The sequence below is a fragment of the Melanostigma gelatinosum genome, assembly GCF_949748355.1.
Source record: "Melanostigma gelatinosum genome assembly, chromosome: 1".
NCBI lineage: Eukaryota > Metazoa > Chordata > Actinopteri > Perciformes > Zoarcidae > Melanostigma > Melanostigma gelatinosum.
The window spans coordinates 32,735,670-32,761,504 of record NC_136634.1 but is presented as its reverse complement, the minus strand read 5'-3'; positions in this window follow the sequence as shown (position 1 = coordinate 32,761,504).

Genomic DNA, 25,835 nt, shown 5'->3' with positions numbered 1-25,835 from the left:
GCGAAGGATCGAAATTCGCCGAGCCGCCACGTCACCGCCCTTCAGTAACTTCTTACAATCTTCACAATGAAGCATTATCAAGGTCTTAAGGCTTGTTTGACAACATTTGAGAGGGATCTGATTAATCTGTGAGGAGCAGGATGTCAAAGTACGCAGCGTACAACTTCCGGTTGCCACTAGGTGGCGCTATCAGTTTGATTCAAAATTATCATATAGATGTGTTCTGGGTCAGGATGTTATGACATATGAGAGATTTTGAGCAGATTCGACAATGTACGGCCGAGTTACAACAACTTCCTGTTTGGTGGCGAATGGTGTTTCTTTGACGCCACGCCACGGCCACATAGTTCGATAACTTTTTGATCTTTGAGTAACTTTTCACTGCCAAGGTCTCAAGAGCAGACTAGCCGAATCTGAAGTCAATCGGGTCAAATCTCTGGGAGGAGTTCGTTAAAGTATGACGCCTTGAAACGGTCAAAAAACGTCATAAAAGCATAAATGGCCGACTTCCTGTTTGGTTTAGAGAAAACGGCCAAGAGGATTTTTTGTGCGTCTCATCACGTTCCACATACCTACCAACTTTCATACAGCTGGGTGAAACCTGATGTTGGGGCTACTCAATAGGGGGCGCTAGCGAGCCAATATTTCATACCGCAGCTGGACACCCCAATCAGACTGCAATTTTCGCAAATTCTGGCTTGCGTGCCAAATTTCACAGACTTCCCAATATCCCAAGCACCTCCTTTTTGCCATGAAAGCGGAAGAAGAAGAATAAGAATAAACATTACGGTTTCAATAGGTCCTCCGCTCCGACTACGTCGGTGCTCGGGCCCTAATTAAAGCTGCGAGCAGCGATGGGCGGGCCCTCGCAATATGCACGTCGGGGTGCATGCACGTCGGGGTGCCGGCGGGACTCCGGCCTGCGTGGCCGAGAACGTCCGCGACCGTCGGACGGCGCGAGGACTCTGGTTGATGCTGCCATTCAGTTCTGTGACCGTCAGACACTGCATGCAGGTTCAGAGCATGGCCCCAATATACTTTTATTTCACTCCATATGTGATACATGTTCCTACCAAATTTCATACATCTAGGTGAAACCTACTGCGAGGGCTGCTTCGTTGAAATTTTGTAGGGGGCGCTATTGAGCCGATTTGCCACTCTGAACCAATAACATCATATTCCCTAACTACATTTCGGCCTTGTAATCTACTTGCCAAGTTTGCTTATGTTTCGAGTATTTTTAGCCTCTCAAAATGACCTTCGTTGTTAACGGCGAAGAAGGCGTCGCCACGGCAACAGCTTTTCACGAAACAACAAGCTTTGAGTAACTTTTAATCACAAAGGTCTTTAGACTGTACCGACCAAATTTGAAGTTGATCTGATGAATTCCCTAGGAGGAGTTCGTTAAAGTGCAGCGCCTGGAAATGACAAAAACGACATGAGAAATTCATAAAAAATGCAAAATGGCTGACTTCCGGTTGGGTTTAGAGCATAGCCCCAAGAGACTTTTATTGAAGTCCATATGTGATACATGTTCCTACCACATTTCATACATCTAGGTCAAACGTACTGCGAGGGCTGCTTCGTCGAAATTTTGTAGGGGGCGCTATTGAGCCGATTTGCCACTCTGAACCAATAAAATCATATTCCCTAACTACATTTCGGCCTTGTAATCTACTTGCCAAGTTTGCTTATGTTTCGAGCATTTGTAGCCTGTCAAAATGACCTTCGTTGTTAACGGCGAAGACTGCATCGCCACGGCAACGGCGTTCGACGAAACATCAAAAGCTTCATGATCTGGCATTATGAACTTCTTGTATTTGTGTGGAACAAATTTGATATTGATTTGATTTACCTACTAAGAGAAACAAGCCAAAGTATAAAGACTTTAACTTCCTGTTACCAGTAGGTGGCGCTATGACTATGATTCAAAATTGGCCTGCAGATGTCTTCAGGCCTGGAGTCTAATCAAGCATGTGAAATCTGGTAAAGATCTGATGATGTGGAGTCGAGATACATCAGTTTATTCGTTCATGGCGAAGGATCGAAATTCGCCGAGCCGCCACGTCGCCGCCCTTCAGTAACTTCTTACAATCTTCACAATGAAGCATTATCAAGGTCTTAAGGCTTGTTTGACAACATTTGAGAGGGATCTGATTAATCTGTGAGGAGCAGGATGTCAAAGTACGCAGCGTACAACTTCCGGTTGTCACTAGGTGGCGCTATCACTATGATTCAAAATTATCATATAGATGTGTTCCGGGTCAGGATGTTATGACATATGAGAGATTTGGAGCAGATTCGACAATGTACGGCCGAGTTACAACAACTTCCTGTTTCGTGGCGAATGGTGTTTCTTTGACGCCACGCCACGGCCACATAGTTCGATAACTTTTTGATCTTTGAGTAACTTTTCACTGTCAAGGTCTCAAGAGCAGACTAGCCGAATCTGAAGTCAATCGGGTGAAATCTCTGGGAGGAGTTCGTTAAAGTATGACGCCTTGAAACGGTCAAAAAACGTCATAAAAGTAAAAATGGCCGACTTCCTGTTTGGTTTAGAGAAAACGGCCAAGAGGATTTTTTGTGCGTCTCATCACGTTCCACATACCGACCAAATTTCATACAGCTGGGTGAAACCTGATGTTGGGGCTACTCAATAGGGGGCGCTAGCGAGCCAATATTTCATACCGCAGCTGGACACCCCAATCAGACTGCAATTTTCGAAAATTCTGGCTTGCGTGCCAAATTTCACAGACTTCCCAATATCCCAAGCACCTCCTTTTTGCCATCAAACTGGTAAAATAATAATAATAAGAATAATTAAAGCTGCGAGCAGCGATGGGCGGGCCCTCGCAATATGCACGTCGGGGTGCCGGCGGGACTCCGGCCTGCGCGGCCGAGAACGTCCGCGACCGTCGGACGGCGCGAGGACTCTGGCTGATGCTGCCATTTAGTTCTGTGACCGTCAGACACTGCATGCAGGTTTAGAGCATGGCCCCAATATACTTTTATTTAAGTCCATATGTGATACATGTTCCCACCAAATTTCATACATCTAGGTCAAACGTACTGCGAGGGCTCCTTCGTCGTAATTTTGTAGGGGGCGCTATTGAGCCGATTTGGCACTCTGAACCAATAAAATCAGATTCTGTAACTACATTTCGGCCTTGTAATCTACTTGCCAAGTTTGCTTATGTTTCGAGCATTTTTAGCCTCTCAAAATGACCTTCGCTGTTAATGGCGAAGACTGCATCGCCACGGCAACGGCGTTCGACGAAACATCAAAGCTTCATGATCTGGCATTATGAACTTCTTGTATTTGTGTGGAAGAAATTTGATATTGATTTGATTTACCTACTAAGAGAAACAAGCCAAAGTATAAAGACTTTAACTTCCTGTTACCAGTAGGTGGCGCTATGACTATGATTCAAAATTGGCCTGCAGATGTCTTCAGGCCTGGAGTCTAATCAAACACGTGAAATCTGGTAAAGATCTGATGATGTGGAGTCGAGTTACATCAGTTTATTCGTTCATGGCGAAGGATCGAAATTCGCCGAGCCGCCACGTCGCCGTCCTTCAGTAACTTCTTACAATCTTCACAATGAAGCATTATCAAGGTCTTAAGGCGTGTTTGACAACATTTGAGAGGGATCTGATTAATCTGTGAGGAGCAGGATGTCAAAGTACGCAGCGTACAACTTCCGGTTGCCACTAGGTGGCGCTATCACTATGATTCAAAATTATCATATAGATGTGTTCCGGGTCAGGATGTTATGACATATGAGAGATTTTGAGCAGATTCAACAATGTACGGCCGAGTTACAACAACTTCCTGTTTCGTGGCGAATGGTGTTTCTTTGACGCCACGCCACGGCCACATCGTTCGATAACTTTTTGATCTTTGAGTAACTTTTCACTGCCAAGGTCTCAAGAGCAGACTAGCCGAATCTGAAGTCAATCGGGTCAAATCTCTGGGAGGAGTTCGTTAAAGTATGACGCCTTGAAACGGTCAAAAAACGTCATGAAAGCAAAAATGGCCGACTTCCTGTTTGGTTTAGAGAAAACGGCCAAGAGGATTTTTTGTGCGTCTCATCACGTTCCACATACCTACCAAATTTCATACAGCTGGGTGAATCCTGATGTTGGGGCTACTCAATAGGGGGCGCTAGCGAGCCAATATTTCATACCGCAGCTGGACACCCCAATCAGACTGCAATTTTCGCACATTCTGGCTTGCGTGCCAAATTTCACAACATTCCCAATATCCCAAGCACCTCCTTTTTGCCATGAAAGTGGTAAAATAAGAAGAATAATAATAAACATTACGGTTTCAATAGGTCCTCCGCTCCGACTACGTCGGTGCTCGGGCCCTAATTAAAGCTGCGAGCAGCGATGGGCGGGCCCTCGCAATATGCACGTCGGGGTGCATGCACGTCGGGGTGCCGGCGGGACTCCGGCCTGCGCGGCCGAGAACGTCCGCGACCGTCGGACGCCGCGAGGACTCTGGCCGATGCTGCCATTCAGTTCTGTGACCGTCAGACACTGCATGCAGGTTTAGAGCATGGCCCCAAAATACTTTTATTTAAGTCCATATGTGATACATGTTCCTACCAAATTTCATACATCTAGGTGAAACGTACTGCGAGGGCTGCTTCGTTGAAATTTTGTAGGGGGCGCTATTGAGCCGATTTGCCACTCTGAACCAATAAAATCATATTATACAACTACATTTTGGGCTTTAAATGTGTATGCCAAGTTTGCTTATGTTTCGAGCATTTTTAGCCTCTCAAAATGACCTTCGTTGTTAACGGCGAAGAATGCGTCGCCACGGCAACAGCTTTTCACGAAACAACAAGCTTTGAGTATCTTTTCATCACAAAGGTCTTTAGACTATACCGACCAAATTTGAAGTTGATCTGATGAATTCCCTAGGAGGAGTTCGTTAAAGTGCAGCGCCTGGAAATGACAAAAACGACATGAGAAATTCATAAAAAATGCAAAATGGCTGACTTCCGGTTGGGTTTAGAGCATAGCCCCAAGAGACTTTTATTGAAGTCCATATGCGATACATGTTCCTACCACATTTCATACATCTAGGTCAAACGTACTGCGAGGGCTGCTTCGTCGAAATTTTGTAGGGGGCGCTATTGAGCCGATTTGCCACTCTGAACCAATAAAATCATATTATACAACTACATTTTGGGCTTTAAATGTGTATGCCAAGTTTGCTTATGTTTCGAGCATTTTTAGCCTCTCAAAATTACCTTCGTTGTTAACGGCGAAGACTGCATCGCCACGGCAACGGCGTTCGATGAAACATCAAAAGCTTCATGATCTGGCATTATGAACTTCTTCTATTTGTGTGGAACAAATTTGATATTGATTTGATTTACCTACTAAGAGAAACAAGCCAAAGTATAAAGACTTTAACTTCCTGTTACCAGTAGGTGGCGCTATGACTATGATTCAAAATTGGCCTGCAGATGTCTTCATGCCTGGAGTCTAATCAAACACGTGAAATCTGGTAAAGATCTGATGATGTGGAGTCGAGTTACATCAGTTTATTCGTTCATGGCGAAGGATCGAAATTCGCCGAGCCGCCACGTCGCCGCCCTTCAGTAACTTCTTACAATCTTCACAATGAAGCATTATCAAGGTCTTAAGGCTTGTTTGACAACATTAGAGAGGGATCTGATTAATCTGTGAGGAGCAGGATGTCAAAGTATGCAGCGTACAACTTCCGGTTGCCACTAGGTGGCGCTATCACTATGATTCTAAATTATCATATAGATGTGTTCCGGGTCAGGATGTTATGACATATGAGAGATTTTGAACAGATTCGACAATGTACGGCCGAGTTACAACAACTTCCTGTTTCGTGGCGAATGGTGTTTCTTTGACGCCACGCCACGGCCACATCGTTCGATAACATTTTGATCTTTGAGTAACTTTTCACTGCCAAGGTCTCAAGAGCAGACTAGCCGAATCTGAAGTCAATCGGGTCAAATCTCTGGGAGGAGTTCGTTAAAGTATGACGCCTTGAAACGGACAAAAAACGTCATAAAAGTAAAAATGGCCGACTTCCTGTTTGGTTTAGAGAAACCTTCCAAGAGGATATTTGGTGCGTCTCATCACGTTCCACATACCTACCAACTTTCATACAGCTGGGTGAAACCTGATGTTGGGGCTACTCAATAGGGGGCGCTAGCGAGCCAATATTTCATACCGCAGCTGGACACCCCAATCAGACTGCAATTTTCGCAAATTCTGGCTTGCGTGCCAAATTTCACAGACTTCCCAATATCCCAAGCACCTCCTTTTTGCCATCAAACTGGTAAAATAATAATAATAATTAAAGCTGCGAGCAGCGATGAGCGGGCCCTCGCAATATGCACGTCGGGGTGCATGCACGTCGGGGTGCCGGCGGGACTCCGGCCTGCGTGGCCGAGAACGTCCGCGACCGTCGGACGGCGTGAGGACTCTGGTTGATGCTGTCATTCAGTTCCGTGACCGTCAGACACTGCATGCAGGTTCAGAGCATGGCCCCAATATACTTTTATTTAAGTCCATATGTGATACATGTTCCTACCAAATTCCATACATCTAGGTGAAACGTACTGCGAGGGCTGCTTCGTTGAAATTTTGTAGGGGGCGCTATTGAGCCGATTTGCCACTCTGAACCAATAAAATCATATTATACAACTACATTTTGGGCTTTAAATGTGTATGCCAAGTTTGCTTATGTTTCGAGCATTTTTAGCCTCTCAAAATGACCTTCGTTGATAACGGCGAAGACTGCATCGCCACGGCAACGGCGTTCGACGAAACATCAAAAGCTTCATGATCTGGCATTATAAACTATTTGTGTGGAACAAATTTGATATTGATTTGATTTACCTACTAAGAGAAACAAGCCAAAGTATCAAGACTTTAACTTCCTGTTACCAGTAGGTGGCGCTATGACTATGATTCAAAATTGGCCTGCATATGTCTTCAGGCCTGGAGTCTAATCAAACACGTGAAATCTGGTAAAGATCTGATGATGTGGAGTCGAGTTACATCAGTTTATTCGTTTATGGCGAAGGATCGAAATTCCGTCGCCACGGCAACAGCTTTTCACGAAACAACAAGCTTTGAGTAACTTTTCATCACAAAGGTCTTTAGACTGTACCGACCAAATTTGAAGTTGATCTGATGAATTCCCTAGGAGGAGTTCGTTAAAGTGCAGCGCCTGGAAATGACAAAAACGACATGAGAAATTCATAAAAAATGCAAAATGGCTGACTTCCGGTTGGGTTTAGAGCATAGCCCCAAGAGACTTTTATTGAAGTCCATATGCGATACATGTTCCTACCACATTTCATACATCTAGGTCAAACGTACTGCGAGGGCTGCTTCGTTGAAATTTTGTAGGGGGCGCTATTAAGCCGATTTGCCACTCTGAACCAATAAAATCATATTCTATAACTACATTTCGGCCTTGTAATCTACTTGCCAAGTTTGCTTATGTTTCGAGCATTTTTAGCCTCTCAAAATGACCTTCGTTGTTAAAGGCGAAGACTGCATCGCCACGGCAACGGCGTTCGACGAAACATCAAAAGCTTCATGATCTGGCATTATGAACTTCTTCTATTTGTGTGGAACAAATTTGATATTGATTTGATTTACCTACTAAGAGAAACAAGCCAAAGTATAAAGACTTTAACTTCCTGTTAGCAGTAGGTGGCGCTATGACTATGATTCAAAATTGGCCTGCAGATGTCTTCAGGCCTGGAGTCTAATCAAACACGTGAAATCTGGTAAAGATCTGATGATGTGGAGTCGAGTTACATCAGTTTATTCGTTCATGGCGAAGGATCGAAATTCGCCGAGCCGCCACGTCACCGCCCTTCAGTAACTTCTTACAATCTTCACAATGAAGCATTATCAAGGTCTTAAGGCTTGTTTGACAACATTTGAGAGGGATCTGATTAATCTGTGAGGAGCAGGATGTCAAAGTACGCAGCGTACAACTTCCGGTTGCCACTAGGTGGCGCTATCAGTTTGATTCAAAATTATCATATAGATGTGTTCTGGGTCAGGATGTTATGACATATGAGAGATTTTGAGCAGATTCGACAATGTACGGCCGAGTTACAACAACTTCCTGTTTGGTGGCGAATGGTGTTTCTTTGACGCCACGCCACGGCCACATAGTTCGATAACTTTTTGATCTTTGAGTAACTTTTCACTGCCAAGGTCTCAAGAGCAGACTAGCCGAATCTGAAGTCAATCGGGTCAAATCTCTGGGAGGAGTTCGTTAAAGTATGACGCCTTGAAACGGTCAAAAAACGTCATAAAAGCATAAATGGCCGACTTCCTGTTTGGTTTAGAGAAAACGGCCAAGAGGATTTTTTGTGCGTCTCATCACGTTCCACATACCTACCAACTTTCATACAGCTGGGTGAAACCTGATGTTGGGGCTACTCAATAGGGGGCGCTAGCGAGCCAATATTTCATACCGCAGCTGGACACCCCAATCAGACTGCAATTTTCGCAAATTCTGGCTTGCGTGCCAAATTTCACAGACTTCCCAATATCCCAAGCACCTCCTTTTTGCCATGAAAGCGGAAGAAGAAGAATAAGAATAAACATTACGGTTTCAATAGGTCCTCCGCTCCGACTACGTCGGTGCTCGGGCCCTAATTAAAGCTGCGAGCAGCGATGGGCGGGCCCTCGCAATATGCACGTCGGGGTGCATGCACGTCGGGGTGCCGGCGGGACTCCGGCCTGCGTGGCCGAGAACGTCCGCGACCGTCGGACGGCGCGAGGACTCTGGTTGATGCTGCCATTCAGTTCTGTGACCGTCAGACACTGCATGCAGGTTCAGAGCATGGCCCCAATATACTTTTATTTCACTCCATATGTGATACATGTTCCTACCAAATTTCATACATCTAGGTGAAACCTACTGCGAGGGCTGCTTCGTTGAAATTTTGTAGGGGGCGCTATTGAGCCGATTTGCCACTCTGAACCAATAACATCATATTCCCTAACTACATTTCGGCCTTGTAATCTACTTGCCAAGTTTGCTTATGTTTCGAGTATTTTTAGCCTCTCAAAATGACCTTCGTTGTTAACGGCGAAGAAGGCGTCGCCACGGCAACAGCTTTTCACGAAACAACAAGCTTTGAGTAACTTTTAATCACAAAGGTCTTTAGACTGTACCGACCAAATTTGAAGTTGATCTGATGAATTCCCTAGGAGGAGTTCGTTAAAGTGCAGCGCCTGGAAATGACAAAAACGACATGAGAAATTCATAAAAAATGCAAAATGGCTGACTTCCGGTTGGGTTTAGAGCATAGCCCCAAGAGACTTTTATTGAAGTCCATATGCGATACATGTTCCTACCACATTTCATACATCTAGGTCAAACGTACTGCGAGGGCTGCTTCGTCGAAATTTTGTAGGGGGCGCTATTGAGCCGATTTGCCACTCTGAACCAATAAAATCATATTCTATAACTACATTTCGGCCTTGGAATCTACTTGCCAAGTTTGCTTATGTTTCGAGCATTTTTAGCCTCTCAAAATGACCTTCGTTGTTCACGGCGAAGACTGCATCGCCACGGCAACGGCGTTCGACGAAACATCAAAAGCTTCATGATCTGGAATTATGAACTTCTTGTATTTGTGTGGAACAAATATGATATTGATTTGATTTATCTACTAAGAGAAACAAGCCAAAGTATAAAGACTTTAACTTCCTGTTACCAGTAGGTGGCGCTATGACTATGATTCGAAATTGGCCTGCAGATGTCTTCAGGCCTGGAGTCTAATCAAGCATGTGCAATCTGGTAAAGATCTGATGATGTGGAGTCGAGATACATCAGTTTATTCGTTCATGGCGAAGGATCGAAATTCGCCGAGCCGCCACGTCGCCGCCCTTCAGTAACTTCTTACAATTTTCACAATGAAGCATTATCAAGGTCTTAAGGCTTGTATGACAACATTTGAGAGGGATCTGATTAATCTGTTAGGAGCAGGATGTCAAAGTACGCAGCGTACAACTTCCGGTTGCCACTAGGTGGCGCTATCAGTTTGATTCAAAATTATCATATAGATGTGTTCCGGGTCAGGATGTTATGACATATGAGAGACTTTGAGCAGATTCGACAATGTACGGCCGAGTTACAACAACTTCCTGTTTCGTGGCGAATGGTGTTTCTTTGACGCCACGCCACGGCCACATAGTTCGATAACTTTTTGATCTTTGAGTAACTTTTCACTGCCAAGGTCTCAAGAGCAGACTAGCCGAATCTGAAGTCAATCGGGTCAAATCTCTGGGAGGAGTTCGTTAAAGTATGACGCCTTGAAACGGCCAAAAAACGTCATAAAAGTAAAAATGGCCGACTTCCTGTTTGGTTTAGAGAAAACGGCCAAGAGGATTTTTTGTGCGTCTCATCACGTTCCACATACCTACCAACTTTCATACAGCTGGGTGAATCCTGACGTTGGGGCTACTCAATAGGGGGCGCTAGCGAGCCAATATTTCATACCGCAGCTGGACACCCCAATCAGACTGCAATTTTCGCAAATTCTGGCTTGCGTGCCAAATTTCACAACATTCCCAATATCCCAAGCACCTCCTTTTTGCGACGAAACACATAAAATAATAATAATTAAAGCTGCGAGCAGCGATGGGCGGGCCCTCGCAATATGCACGTCGGGGTGCCGGCGGGACTCCGGCCTGCGCGGCCGAGAACGTCCGCGACTGTCGGACGGCGCGAGGACTCTGGTTGATGCTGTCATTCAGTTCCGTGACCGTCAGACACTGCATGCAGGTTCAGAGCATGGCCCCAATATACTTTTATTTAAGTCCATATGTGATACATGTTCCTACCAAATTTCATACATCTAGGTGAAACGTACTGCGAGGGCTGCTTCGTTGAAATTTTGTAGGGGGCGCTATTGAGCCGATTTGCCACTCTGAACCAATAAAATCATATTATACAACTACATTTTGGGCTTTAAATGTGTATGCCAAGTTTGCTTATGTTTCGAGCATTTTTTGCCTCTCAAAATGACCTTCGTTGTTAACGGCGAAGAATGCGTCGCCACGGCAACAGCTTTTCACGAAACAACAAGCTCTGAGTAACTTTTCATCACAAAGGTCTTTAGACTGTACCGACCAAATTTGAAGTTGATCTGATTAATTCCCTAGGAGGAGTTCGTTAAAGTGCAGCGCCTGGAAATGACAAAAACGACACTAGAAATTCATAAGAAATGCAAAATGGCTGACTTCCGGTTGGGTTTAGAGCATAACCCCAAGAGACTTTTATTGAAGTCCATATGTGATACATGTTCCTACCACATTTTAATACATCTAGGTCAAACATACTGCGAGGGCTGCTTCGTCGAAATTTTGTAGGGGGCGCTATTGAGCCGATTTGCCACTCTGAACCAATAAAATCATATTTCGTAACTACATTTCGGCCTTGAAATCTACTTGCCAAGTTTGCTTATGTTTCGAGCATTTTTAGCCTCTCAAAATGACCTTCGTTGTTCACGGCGAAGACTGCATCGCCACGGCAACGGCGTTCGACGAAACATCAAAAGCTTCATGATCTGGCATTATGAACTTCTTGTATTTGTGTGGAACAAATTTGATATTGATTTGATTTACCTACTAAGAGAAACAAGCCAAAGTATAAAGGCTTTAACTTCCTGTTACCAGTAGGTGGCGCTATGACTATGATTCAAAATTGGCCTGCAGCTGTCTTCAGGCCTGGAGTCTAATCAAGCATGTGAAATCTGGTAAAGATCTGATGATGTGGAGTCGAGATACATCAGTTTATTCGTTCATGGCGAAGGATCGAAATTCGCCGAGCCGCCACGTCGCCGCCCTTCAGTAACTTCTTACAATCTTCACAATGAAGCATTATCAAGGTCTTAAGGCTTGTATGACAACATTTGAGAGGGATCTGATTAATCTGTGAGGAGCAGGATGTCAAAGTACGCAGCGTACAACTTCCGGTTGCCACTAGGTGGCGCTATCACTATGATTCTAAATTATCATATAGATGTGTTCCGGGTCAGGATGTTATGACATATGAGAGATTTTGAGCAGATTCGACAATGTACGGCCGAGTTACAACAACTTCCTGTTTCGTGGCGAATGGTGTTTCTTTGACGCCACGCCACGGCCACATAGTTCGATAACTTTTTGATCTTTGAGTAACTTTTCACTGCCAAGGTCTCAAGAGCAGACTAGCCGAATCTGAAGTCAATCGGGTCAAATCTCTGGGAGGAGTTCGTTAAAGTATGACGCCTTGAAACGGTCAAAAAACGTCATAAATGCAAAAATGGCCGACTTCCTGTTTGGTTTAGAGAAAACTTCCAAGAGGATGTTTTGTGCGTCTCATCACGTTCCACATACCTACCAACTTTCATACAGCTGGGTGAAACCTGATGTTGGGGCTACTCAATAGGGGGCGCTAGCGAGCCAATATTTCATACCACAGCTGGACACCACAATCAGACTGCAATTTTCGCAAATTCTGGCTTGCCTGCCAAATTTCACAACATTCCCAATATCCCAAGCACCTCCTTTTTGCGACGAAACACATAAAATAATAATAAGAATAATAAACATTCGAAATTCAATAGGTCCTCCGCTCCGACTACGTCGGTGCTCGGGCCCTAATAATAATAAACATTACGGTTTCAATAGGTCCTCCGCTCCGACTACGTCGGTGCTCGGGCCCTAATAAGAATAAGAATAATAAACATTCGAAATTCAATAGGTCCTCCGCTCCGACTACGTCGGTGCTCGGGCCCTAATAAACATTACGGTTTCAATAGGTCCTCCGCTCCGACTACGTCGGTGCTCGGGCCCTAATAAACATTCGAAATTCAATAGGTCCTCCGCTCCGACTACGTCGGTGCTCGGGCCCTAATAAACATTGCGGTTTCAATAGGTCCTCCGCTCCGACTACGTCGGTGCTCGGGCCCTAATTAAAGCTGCGAGCAGCGATGGGCGGGCCCTCGCAATATGCACGTCGGGGTGCATGCACGTCGGGGTGGCGGCGGGACTCCGGCCTGCGCGGCCGAGAACGTCCGCGACCGTCGGACGGCGCGAGGACTCTGGTTGATGCTGCCATTCAGTTCCGTGACCGTCAGACACTGCATGCAGGTTCAGAGCATGGCCCCAATATACTTTTATTTAAGTCCATATGTGATACATGTTCCTACCAAATTTCATACATCTAGGTGAAACGTACTGCGAGGGCTGCTTCGTTGAAATTTTGTAGGGGGCGCTATTGAGCCGATTTGCCACTCTGAACCAATAAAATCATATTATACAACTACATTTTGGCCTTTAAATGTGTATGCCAAGTTTGCTTATGTTTCGAGCATTTTTAGCCTCCCAAAATGACCTTCGTTGTTAACGGCGAAGACTGCATCGCCACGGCAACGGCGTTCGACGAAACATCAAAGCTTCATGATCTGGCATTATGAACTATTTGTGTGGAACAAATTTGATATTGATTTGATTTACCTACTAAGAGAAACAAGCCAAAGTATCAAGACTTTAACTTCCTGTTACCAGTAGGTGGCGCTATGACTATGATTCAAAATTGGCCTGCATATGTCTTCAGGCCTGGAGTCTAATCAAACACGTGAAATCTGGTAAAGATCTGATGATGTGGAGTCGAGTTACATCAGTTTATTCGTTCATGGCGAAGGATCGAAATTCCGTCGCCACGGCAACAGCTTTTCACGAAACAACAAGCTTTGAGTAACTTTTCATCACAAAGGTCTTTAGACTGTACCGACCAAATTTGAAGTTGATCTGATGAATTCCCTAGGAGGAGTTCGTTAAAGTGCAGGGCCTGGAAATGACAAAAACGACATGAGAAATTCATAAAAAATACAAAATGGCTGACTTCCGGTTGGGTTTAGAGCATAGCCCCAAGAGACTTTTATTGAAGTCCATATGCGATACATGTTCCTACCACATTTCATACATCTAGGTCAAACGTACTGCGAGGGCTGCTTCGTCGAAATTTTGTAGGGGGCGCTATTGAGCCGATTTGCCACTCTGAACCAATAAAATCATATTCTGTAACTACATTTCGGCCTTGTAATCTACTTGCCAAGTTTGCTTATGTTTCGAGCATTTTTAGCCTCTCAAAATGACCTTCGTTGTTAACGGCGAAGACTGCATCGCCACGGCAACGGCGTTCGACGAAACATCAAAAGCTTCATGATCTGGCATTATGAACTTCTTGTATTTGTGTGGAAGAAATTTGATATTGATTTGATTTACCTACTAAGAGAAACAAGCCAAAGTATCAAGACTTTAACTTCCTGTTACCAGTAGGTGGCGCTATGACTATGATTCAAAATTGGCCTGCATATGTCTTCAGGCCTGGAGTCTAATCAAACACGTGAAATCTGGTAAAGATCTGATGATGTGGAGTCGAGTTACATCAGTTTATTCGTTCATGGCGAAGGATCGAAATTCGCCGAGCCGCCACGTCGCCGTCCTTCAGTAACTTCTTACAATCTTCACAATGAAGCATTATCAAGGTCTTAAGGCTTGTTTGACAACATTTGAGAGGGATCTGATTAATCTGTGAGGAGCAGGATGTCAAAGTATGCAGCGTACAACTTCCGGTTGCCACTAGGTGGCGCTATCACTATGATTCTAAATTATCATATAGATGTGTTCCGGGTCAGGATGTTATGACATATGAGAGATTTTGAGCAGATTCGACAATGTACGGCCGAGTTACAACAACTTCCTGTTTCGTGGCGAATGGTGTTTCTTTGACGCCACGCCACGGCCACATAGTTTGATAACTTTTTGATCTTTGAGTAACTTTTCACTGCCAAGGTCTCAAGAGCAGACTAGCCGAATCTGAAGTCAATCGGGTCAAATCTCTGGGAGGAGTTCGTTAAAGTATGACGCCTTGAAACGGTCAAAAAACGTCATAAAAGCAAAAATGGCCGACTTCCTGTTTGGTTTAGAGAAAACGGCCAAGAGGATTTTTTGTGCGTCTCATCACGTTCCACATACCTACCAACTTTCATACAGCTGGGTGAAACCTGATGTTGGGGCTACTCAATAGGGGGCGCTAGCGAGCCAATATTTCATACCGCAGCTGGGCACCCCAATCAGACTGCAATTTTCGCAAATTCTGGCTTGCTTGCCAAATTTCACAAACTTCCCAATATCCCAAGCACCTCCTTTTTGCGACGAAACACATAAAATAATTAAAGCTGCGAGCAGCGATGGGCGGGCCCTCGCAATATGCACGTCGGGGTGCATGCACGTCGGGGTGCCGGCGGGACTCCGGCCTGCGCGGCCGAGAACGTCAGCGACCGTCGGACGGCGCGAGGACTCTGGTTGATGCTGTCATTCAGTTCCGTGACCGTCAGACACTGCATGCAGGTTCAGAGCATGGCCCCAATATACTTTTATTTAAGTCCATATGTGATACATGTTCCTACCAAATTTCATACATCTAGGTGAAACGTACTGCGAGGGCTGCTTCGTTGAAATTTTGTAGGGGGCGCTATTGAGCCGATTTGCCACTCTGAACCAATAAAATCATATTCCATAACTACATTTCGGCCTTGTAATCTACTTGCCAAGTTTGGTTATGTTTCGAGCATTTTTAGCCTCTCAAAATGACCTTCGTTGTTAACGGCGAAGGATGCGTCGCCACGGCAACAGCTTTTCAGGAAACAACAAGCTTTGAGTAACTTTTCATCACAATGGTCTTTAGACTGTACCGACCAAATTTGAAGTTGATCTGATGAATTCCCTAGGAGGAGTTCGTTAAAGTGCAGCGCCTGGAAATGACAAAAACGACATGAGAAATTCATAAAAAATGCAAAATGGCTGACTTCCGGTTGGGTTTAGAGCATAGCCCCAAGAGACTTTCATTGAAGTCCATATGCGATACATGTTCCTACGACAGTTCATACATCTAGGTCAAACGTACTGCGAGGGCTGCTTCGTCGAAATTTTGTAGGGGGCGCTATTGAGCCGATTTGGCACTCTGAACCAATAAAATCATATTCCGTAACTACATTTCGGCCTTGTAATCTACTTGCCAAGTTTGCTTATGTTTCGAGCATTTTTAGCCTCTCAAAATGACCTTCGTTGTTAAAGGCGAAGACTGCATCGCCACGGCAACGGCGTTCGACGAAACATCAAAAGCTTCATGATCTGGCATTATGAACTTCTTCTATTTGTGTGGAACAAATTTGATATTGATTTGATTTACCTACTAAGAGAAACAAGCCAAAGTATAAAGACTTTAACTTCCTGTTACCAGTAGGTGGCGCTATGACTATGATTCAAAATTGGCCTGCAGATGTCTTCAGGCCTGGAGTCTAATCAAACACGTGAAATCTGGGAAAGATCTGATGATGTGGAGTCGAGATACATCAGTTTATTCGTTCATGGCGAAGGATCGAAATTCCGTCGCCACGGCAACAGCTTTTCACGAAACAACAAGCTTTGAGTAACTTTTCATCACAAAGGTCTTTAGACTGTACCGACCAAATTTGAAGTTGATCTGATTAATTCCCTAGGAGGAGTTCGTTAAAGTGCAGCGCCTGGAAATGACAAAAACGACACTAGAAATTCAGAAGAAATGCAAAATGGCTGACTTCTGGTTGGGTTTAGAGCATAGCCCCAAGAGACTTTTATTGAAGTCCATATGCGATACATGTTCCTACCACATTTCATACATCTAGGTCAAACGTACTGCGAGGGCTGCTTCGGTGAAATTTTGTAGGGGGCGCTATTGAGCCGATTTGCCACTCTGAACCAATAAAATCATATTCCATAACTACATTTCGGCCTTGTAATCTACTTGCCAAGTTCGCTTATGTTTCGAGCATTTTTAGCCTCTCAAAATGACCTTCGTTGTTCACGGCGAAGACTGCATCGCCACGGCAACGGCGTTCGACGAAACATCAAAAGCTTCATGATCTGGTATTATGAACTTCTTGTATTTGTGTGGAACAAATTTGATATTGATTTGATTTACCTACTAAGAGAAACAAGCCAAAGTATAAAGACTTTAACTTCCTGTTACCAGTAGGTGGCGCTATGACTATGATTCAAAATTGGCCTGCAGATGTCGTCAGGCCTGGAGTCTAATCAAACACATGACATCTGGTAAAGATCTGATGATGTGGAGTCGAGTTACATCAGTTTATTCGTTCATGGCGAAGGATCGAAATTCGCCGAGCCGCCACGTCGCCGCCCTTCAGTAACTTCTTACAATCTTCACAACGAAGCATTATCAAGGTCTTAAGGCTTGTTTGACAACATTTGAGAGGGATCTGATTAATCTGTGAGGAGCAGGATGTCAAAGTACGCAGCGTACAACTTCCGGTTGCCACTAGGTGGCGCTATCAGTTTGATTCTAAATTATCATATAGATGTGTTCCGGGTCAGGATGTTATGACATATGAGAGATTTTGAGCAGATTCGACAATGTACGGCCGAGTTACAACAACTTCCTGTTTCGTGGCGAATGGTGTTTCTTTGACGCCACGCCACGGCCACATAGTTCGATAACTTTTTGATCTTTGAGTAACTTCTCACTGCCAAGGTCTCAAGAGCAGACTAGCCGAATCTGAAGTCAATCGGGTCAAATCTCTGGGAGGAGTTCGTTAAAGTATGACGCCTTGAAACGGTCAAAAAACGTCATAAAAGCAAAAATGGCCGACTTCCTGTTTGGTTTAGAGAAAACGGCCAAGAGGATTTTTGGTGCGTCTCATCACGTTCCTCATAACTACCAACTTTCATACAGCTGGGTGAATCCTGATGTTGGGGCTACTCAATAGGGGGCGCTAGCGAGCCAATATTTCATACTGCAGCTGGACACCCCAATCAGACTGCAATTTTCGCAAATTCTGGCTTGCGTGCCAAATTTCACAACATTCCCAATATCCCAAGCACCTCCTTTTTGCGACGAAACACATAAAATAATAATAATAATTAAAGCTGCGAGCAGCGATGGGCGGGCCCTCGCAATATGCACGTCGGGGTGCCGGCGGGACTCCGGCCTGCGCGGCCGAGAACGTCCGCGACCGTCGGACGGCGCGAGGACTCTGGCTGATGCTGCCATTTAGTTCTGTGACCGTCAGACACTGCATGCAGGTTTAGAGCATGGCCCCAATATACTTTTATTTAAGTCCATATGTGATACATGTTCCCACCAAATTTCATACATCTAGGTCAAACGTACTGCGAGGGCTCCTTCGTTGAAATTTTGTAGGGGGCGCTATTGAGCCGATTTGCCACTCTGAACCAATAAAATCATATTCCATAACTACATTTCGGCCTTGTAATCTACTTGCCAAGTTTGCTTATGTTTCGAACATTTTTAGCCTCTCAAAATGACCTTCGTTGTTAACGGCGAAGAATGCGTCGCCACGGCAACAGCTTTTCACGAAACAACAAGCTTTGAGTAACTTTTCGTCACAAAGGTCTTTAGACTGTACCGACCAAATTTGAAGTTGATCTGATTAATTCCCTAGGAGGAGTTCGTTAAAGTGCAGCGCCTGGAAATGACAGAAACGACACTAGAAATTCATAAAAAATAAAAAATGGCTGACTTCCGGTTGGGTTTAGAGCATGGCGCCAAGAGACTTTTATTTACGTCCATATGTGATACATGTTCCTACCACATTTCATACATCTAGGTCAAACGTACTGCGAGGGCTGCTTCGTCGGAATTTTGCAGGGGGCGCTATTGAGCCGATTTGCCACTCTGAACCAATCAAATCATATTCCCTAACTACATTTCGGCCTTGTAATCTACTTGCCAAGTTTGCTTATGTTTCGAGCATTTCTAGCCTCTCAAAATGACCTTCGTTGTTAACGGCGAAGACTGCATCGCCACGGCAACGGCGTTCGACGAAACATCAAAAGCTTCATGATCTGGCATTATGAACTTCTTCTATTTGTGTGGAACAAATTTGATATTGATTTGATTTACCTACTAAGAGAAACAAGCCAAAGTATAAAGACTTTAACTTCCTGTTACCAGTAGGTGGCGCTATGACTATGATTCAAAATTGGCCTGCAGATGTCTTCAGGCCTGGAGTCTAATCAAACACGTGAAATCTGGTAAAGATCTGATGATGTGGAGTCAAGATACATCAGTTTATTCGTTCATGGCGAAGGATCGAAATTCGCCGAGCCGCCACGTCGCCGCCCTTCAGTAACTTCTTACAATCTTCACAATGAAGCATTATCAAGGTCTTAAGGCTTGTTTGACAAGATTTGAGAGGGATCTGATGAATCTGTGAGGAGCAGGATGTCAAAGTACGAAGCGTACAACTTCCGGTTGCCACTAGGTGGCGCTATCAGTTTGATTCAAAATTATCATACAGATGTGTTCCGGGTCAGGATGTTATGACATATGAGAGATTTTGAGCAGATTCGACAATGTACGGCCGAGTTACAACAACTTCCTGTTTCGTGGCGAATGGTGTTTCTTTGACGCCACGCCACGGCCACATAGTTCGATAACTTTTTGATCTTTGAGTAACTTTTCACTGCCAAGGTCTCAAGAGCAGACTCGCCGAATCTGAAGTCAATCGGGTCAAATCTCTGGGAGGAGTTCGTTAAAGTATGACGCCTTGAAACGGTAAAAAAACGTCATAAAAGCAAAAATGGCCGACTTCCTGTTTGGTTTAGAGAAAACGGCCAAGAGGATTTTTTGTGCGTCTCATCACGTTCCACATACCTTCCAACTTTCATACAGCTGGGTGAAACCTGATGTTGGGGCTACTCAATAGGGGGCGCTAGCGAGCCAATATTTCATACCGCAGCTGGGCACCCCAATCAGACTGCAATTTTCGCAAATTCTGGCTTGCTTGCCAAATTTCACAAACTTCCCAATATCCCAAGCACCTCCTTTTTGCGACGAAACACATAAAATAATAATAAGAATAATAATAATAAACATTCGAAATTCAATAGGTCCTCCGCTCCGACTACGTCGGTGCTCGGGCCCTAATAATAATTAAAGCTGCGAGCAGCGATGGGCGGGCCCTCGCAATATGCACGTCGGGGTGCCGGCGGGACTCCGGCCTGCGCGGTCGAGAACGTCCGCGACCGTCGGACGGCGCGAGGACTCTGGTTGATGCTGCCATTCACTTCTGTGACCGTCGGACACTGCATGCAGGTTCAGAGCATGGCCCCAATATACTTTTATTTCAGTCCATATGTGATACATGTTCCTGCTAAATTTCATACATCTAGGTGAAACGCACTGCGAGGGCTGCTTCGTTGAAATTTTGTAGGGGGCGCTATTGAGCCGATTTGCCACTCTGAACCAATAAAATCATATTCCATAACTACATTTCGGCCTTGTAATCTACTTGCCAAGTTTGCTTATGTTTCGAGCATTTTTAGCCTCTCAAAATGACCTTCGTTGTTAACGGCGAAGAATGCGTCGCCACGGCAACAGCTTTTCACGAAACAACAAGCTTTGAGTAACTTTTCATCATAAAGGTCTTTAGACTGTACCGACCAAATTTGAAGTTGATCTGATTAATCCCCTAGGAGGAGTTCGTTAAAGTGCAGTGCCTGGAAATGACAAAAACGACACTAGAAATTCATAAGAAATGCAAAATGGCTGACTTCCGGTTGGGTTTAGAGCATAGCCCCAAGAGACTTTTATTGAAGTCCATATGTGATACATGTTCCTACCACATTTCATACATCTAGGTCAAACGTACTGCGAGGGCTGCTTCGTCGAAATTTTGTAGGGGGCGCTATTGAGCCTATTTGCCACTCTGAACCAATAAAATCATATTCTGTAACTACATTTCGGCCTTGTAATCTACTTGCCAAGTTTCCTTATGTTTCGAGCATTTTTAGCCTCTCAAAATGACCTTCGTTGTTAACGGCGAAGACTGCATCGCCACGGCAACGGCGTTCGACGAAACATCAAAAGCTTCATGATCTGGCATTATGAACTTCTTCTATTTGTGTGGAACAAATTTGATATTGATTTGATTTACCTACTAAGAGAAACAAGCCAAAGTATAAAGACTTTAACTTCCTGTTACCAGTAGGTGGCGCTATGACAATGTTTCAAAATTGGCCTGCAGATGTCTTCAGGCCTGGAGTCTAATCAAACACGTGAAATCTGGGAAAGATCTGATGATGTGGAGTCGAGATACATCAGTTTATTCGTTCATGGCGAAGGATCGAAATTCGCCGAGCCGCCACGTCGCCACCCTTCAGTAACTTCTTACAATCTTCACAACGAAGCATTATCAAGGTCTTAAGGCTTGTTTGACAACATTTGAGAGGGATCTGATTAATCTGTGAGGAGCAGGATGTCAAAGTACGCAGCCTACAACTTCCGGTTGCCACTAGGTGGCGCTATCACTATGATTCTAAATTATCATATAGATGTGTTCCGGGTCAGGATGTTATGACATATGAGAGATTTGGAGCAGATTCGACAATGTACGGCCAAGTTACAACAACTTCCTGTTTCGTGGCGAATGGTGTTTCTTTGACGCCACGCCACGGCCACATAGTTCGATAACTTTTTGATCTTTGAGTAACTTTTCACTGCCAAGGTCTCAAGAGCAGACTCGCCGAATCTGAAGTCAATCGGGTCAAATCTCTGGGAGGAGTTCGTTAAAGTATGACGCCTTGAAACGGTCAAAAAACGTCATAAAAGCAAAAATGGCCGACTTCCTGTTTGGTTTAGAGAAAACGGCCAAGAGGATTTTTTGTGCGTCTCATCACGTTCCACATACCTACCAACTTTCATACAGCTGGGTGAAACCTGATGTCGGGGCTACTCAATAGGGGGCGCTAGCGAGCCAATATTTCATACCGCAGCTGGACACCCCAATCAGACTGCAATTTTCGCAAATTCTGGCTTGCGTGCCAAATTTCACAACATTCCCAATATCCCAAGCACCTCCTTTTTGCGACGAAAGACTAAGAATAAGAATAATAATAATAATTAAAGCTGCGAGCAGCGATGAGCGGGCCCTCGCAATATGCACGTCGGGGTGCATGCACGTCGGGGTGCCGGCGGGACTCCGGCCTGCGCGGCCGAGAACGTCCGCGACCGTCGGACGGCGCGAGGACTCTGGTTGATGCTGCCATTCAGTTCTGTGACCGTCAGACACTGCATGCAGGTTCAGAGCATGGCCCCAATATACTTTTATTTCAGTCCATATGTGATACATGTTCCTACCAAATTTCATACATCTCGGTGAAACGTACTGCGAGGGCTGCTTCGTTGAAATTTTGTAGGGGGCGCTATTGAGCCGATTTGCCACTCTGAACCAATAAAATCATATTCCATAACTACATTTCGGCCTTGTAATCTACTTGCCAAGTTTGCTTATGTTTCGAGCATTTTTAGCCTCTCAAAATGACCTTCGTTGTTAACGGCGAAGAATGCGTCGCCACGGCAACAGCTTTTCACGAAACAACAAGCTTTGAGTAACTTTTCATCACAAAGGTCTTTAGACTGTACCGACCAAATTTGAAGTTGATCTGATGAATTCCCTAGGAGGAGTTCGTTAAAGTGCAGCGCCTGGAAATGACAAAAACGACATGAGAAATTCATAAAAAATGCAAAATGGCTGACTTCCGGTTGGGTTTAGAGCATAGCCCCAAGAGACTTTTATTGAAGTCCATATGCGATACATGTTCATACCACATTTCATACATCTAGGTCAAACGTACTGCGAGGGCTGCTTCGTCGAAATTTTGTAGGGGGCGCTATTGAGCCGATTTGGCACTCTGAACCAATACAATCATATTCCATAACTACATTTCGGCCTTGTAATCTACTTGCCAAGTTTGCTTATGTTTCGAGCATTTTTAGCCTCTCAAAATGACCTTCGTTGTTAACGGCGAAGAATGCGTCGCCACGGCAACAGCTTTTCACGAAACAACAAGCTTTGAGTAACTTTTCATCACAAAGGTCTTTAGACTGTACCGACCAAATTTGAAGTTGATCTGATGAATTCCCTAGGAGGAGTTCGTTAAAGTGCAGCGCCTGGAAATGACAAAAACGACATGAGAAATTCATAAAAAATGCAAAATGGCTGACTTCCGGTTGGGTTTAGAGCATAGCCCCAAGAGACTTTTATTGAAGTCCATATGCGATACATGTTCCTACCACATTTCATACATCTAGGTCAAACGTACTGCGAGGGCTGCTTCGTCGAAATTTTGTAGGGGGCGCTATTGAGCCGATTTGCCACTCTGAACCAATAAAATCATATTCTATAACTACATTTCGGCCTTGGAATCTACTTGCCAAGTTTGCTTATGTTTCGAGCATTTTTAGCCTCTCAAAATGACCTTCGTTGTTCACGGCGAAGACTGCATCGCCACGGCAACGGCGTTCGACGAAACATCAAAAGCTTCATGATCTGGCATTATGAACTTCTTGTATTTGTGTGGAACAAATTTGATATTGATTTGATTTACCTACTAAGAGAAACAAGCCAAAGTATAAAGACTTTAACTTCCTGTTACCAGTAGGTGGCGCTATGACTATGATTCGAAATTGGCCTGCAGATGTCTTCAGGCCTGGAGTCTAATCAAGCATGTGAAATCTGGTAAAGATCTGATGATGTGGAGTCGAGATACATCAGTTTATTCGTTCATGGCGAAGGATCGAAATTCGCCGAGCCGCCACGTCGCCGCCCTTCAGTAACTTCTTACAATTTTCACAATGAAGCATTATCAAGGTCTTAAGGCTTGTATGACAACATTTGAGAGGGATCTGATTAATCTGTTAGGAGCAGGATGTCAAAGTACGCAGCGTACAACTTCCGGTTGCCACTAGGTGGCGCTATCAGTTTGATTCAAAATTATCATATAGATGTGTTCCGGGTCAGGATGTTATGACATATGAGAGACTTTGAGCAGATTCGACAATGTACGGCCGAGTTACAACAACTTCCTGTTTCGTGGCGAATGGTGTTTCTTTGACGCCACGCCACGGCCACATCGTTCGATAACTTTTTGATCTTTGAGTAACTTTTCACTGCCAAGGTCTCAAGAGCAGACTAGCCGAATCTGAAGTCAATCGGGTCAAATCTCTGGGAGGAGTTCGTTAAAGTATGGCGCCTTGAAACGGTCAAAAAACGTCATAAATGCAAAAATGGCCGACTTCCTGTTTGGTTTAGAGAAAACTTCCAAGAGGATTTTTGGTGCGTCTCATCACGTTCCACATACCTACCAACTTTCATACAGCTGGGTGAAACCTGATGTTGGGGCTACTCAATAGGGGGCGCTAGCGAGCCAATATTTCATAACGCAGCTGGACACCCCAATCAGACTGCAATTTTCGCAAATTCTGGCTTGCGTGCCACATTTCACAACATTCCCAATATCCCAAGCACCTCCTTTTTGCGACGAAAGACTAAGAATAAGAATAATAATAATAAACATTACGGTTTCAATAGGTCCTCCGCTCCGACTACGTCGGTGCTCGGGCCCTAATTAAAGCTGCGAGCAGCGATGAGCGGGCCCTCGCAATGTGCACGTCGGGGTGCATGCACGTCGGGGTGCCGGCGGGACTCCGGCCTGCGCGGCCGAGAACGTCCGCGACCGTCGGACGGCGCGAGGACTCTGGTTGATGCTGTCATTCAGTTCCGTGACCGTCAGACACTGCATGCAGGTTCAGAGCATGGCCCCAATATACTTTTATTTAAGTCCATATGTGATACATGTTCCTACCAAATTTCATACCTCTAGGTGAAACGTACTGCGAGGGCTGCTTCGTTGAAATTTTGTAGGGGGCGCTATTGAGCCGATTTGCCACTCTGAACCAATAAAATCATATTATACAACTACATTTTGGGCTTTAAATGTGTATGCCAAGTTTGCTGATGTTTCGAGCATTTTTAGCCTCTCAAAATGACCTTCGTTGTTAACGGCGAAGACTGCATCGCCACGGCAACGGCATTCAACGAAACATCAAAAGCTTCATGATCTGGCATTATGAACTTATTGTATTTGTGTGGAACAAATTTGATATTGATTTGATTTACCTACTAAGAGAAACAAGCCAAAGTATAAAGACTATAACTTCCTGTTACCAGTAGGTGGCGCTATGACTATGATTCAAAATTGGCCTGCAGATGTCTTCAGTCCTGGAGTCTAATCAAACACGTGAAATCTGGTAAAGATCTAATGATGTGGAGTCGAGTTACATCAGTTTATTCGTTCATGGCGAAGGATCGAAATTCCGTCGCCACGGCAACAGCTTTTCACGAAACAACAAGCTTTGAGTAACTTTTCATCACAAAGGTCTTTAGACTGTACCGACCAAATTTGAAGTTGATCTGATGAATTCCCTAGGAGGAGTTCGTTAAAGTGCAGCGGCTGGAAATGACAAAAACGACATGAGAAATTCATAAAAAATGCAAAATGGCTGACTTCCGGTTGTGTTTAGAGCATAGCCCCAAGAGACTTTTATTGAAGTCCATATGCGATACATGTTCCTACCACATTTCATACATCTAGGTCAAACGTACTGCGAGGGCTGCTTCGTCGAAATTTTGTAGGGGGCGCTATTGAGCCGATTTGGCACTCTGAACCAATAAAATCTGATTCTGTAACTACATTTCGGCCTTTTAATCTACTTGCCAAGTTTGCTTATGTTTCGAGCATTTTTAGCCTCTCAAAATGACCTTCGTTGTTCACGGCGAAGACTGCATCGCCACGGCAACGGCGTTCGACGAAACATCAAAATCTTCATGATCTGGCATTATGAACTTCTTGTATTTGTGTGGAAGAAATTTGATATTGATTTG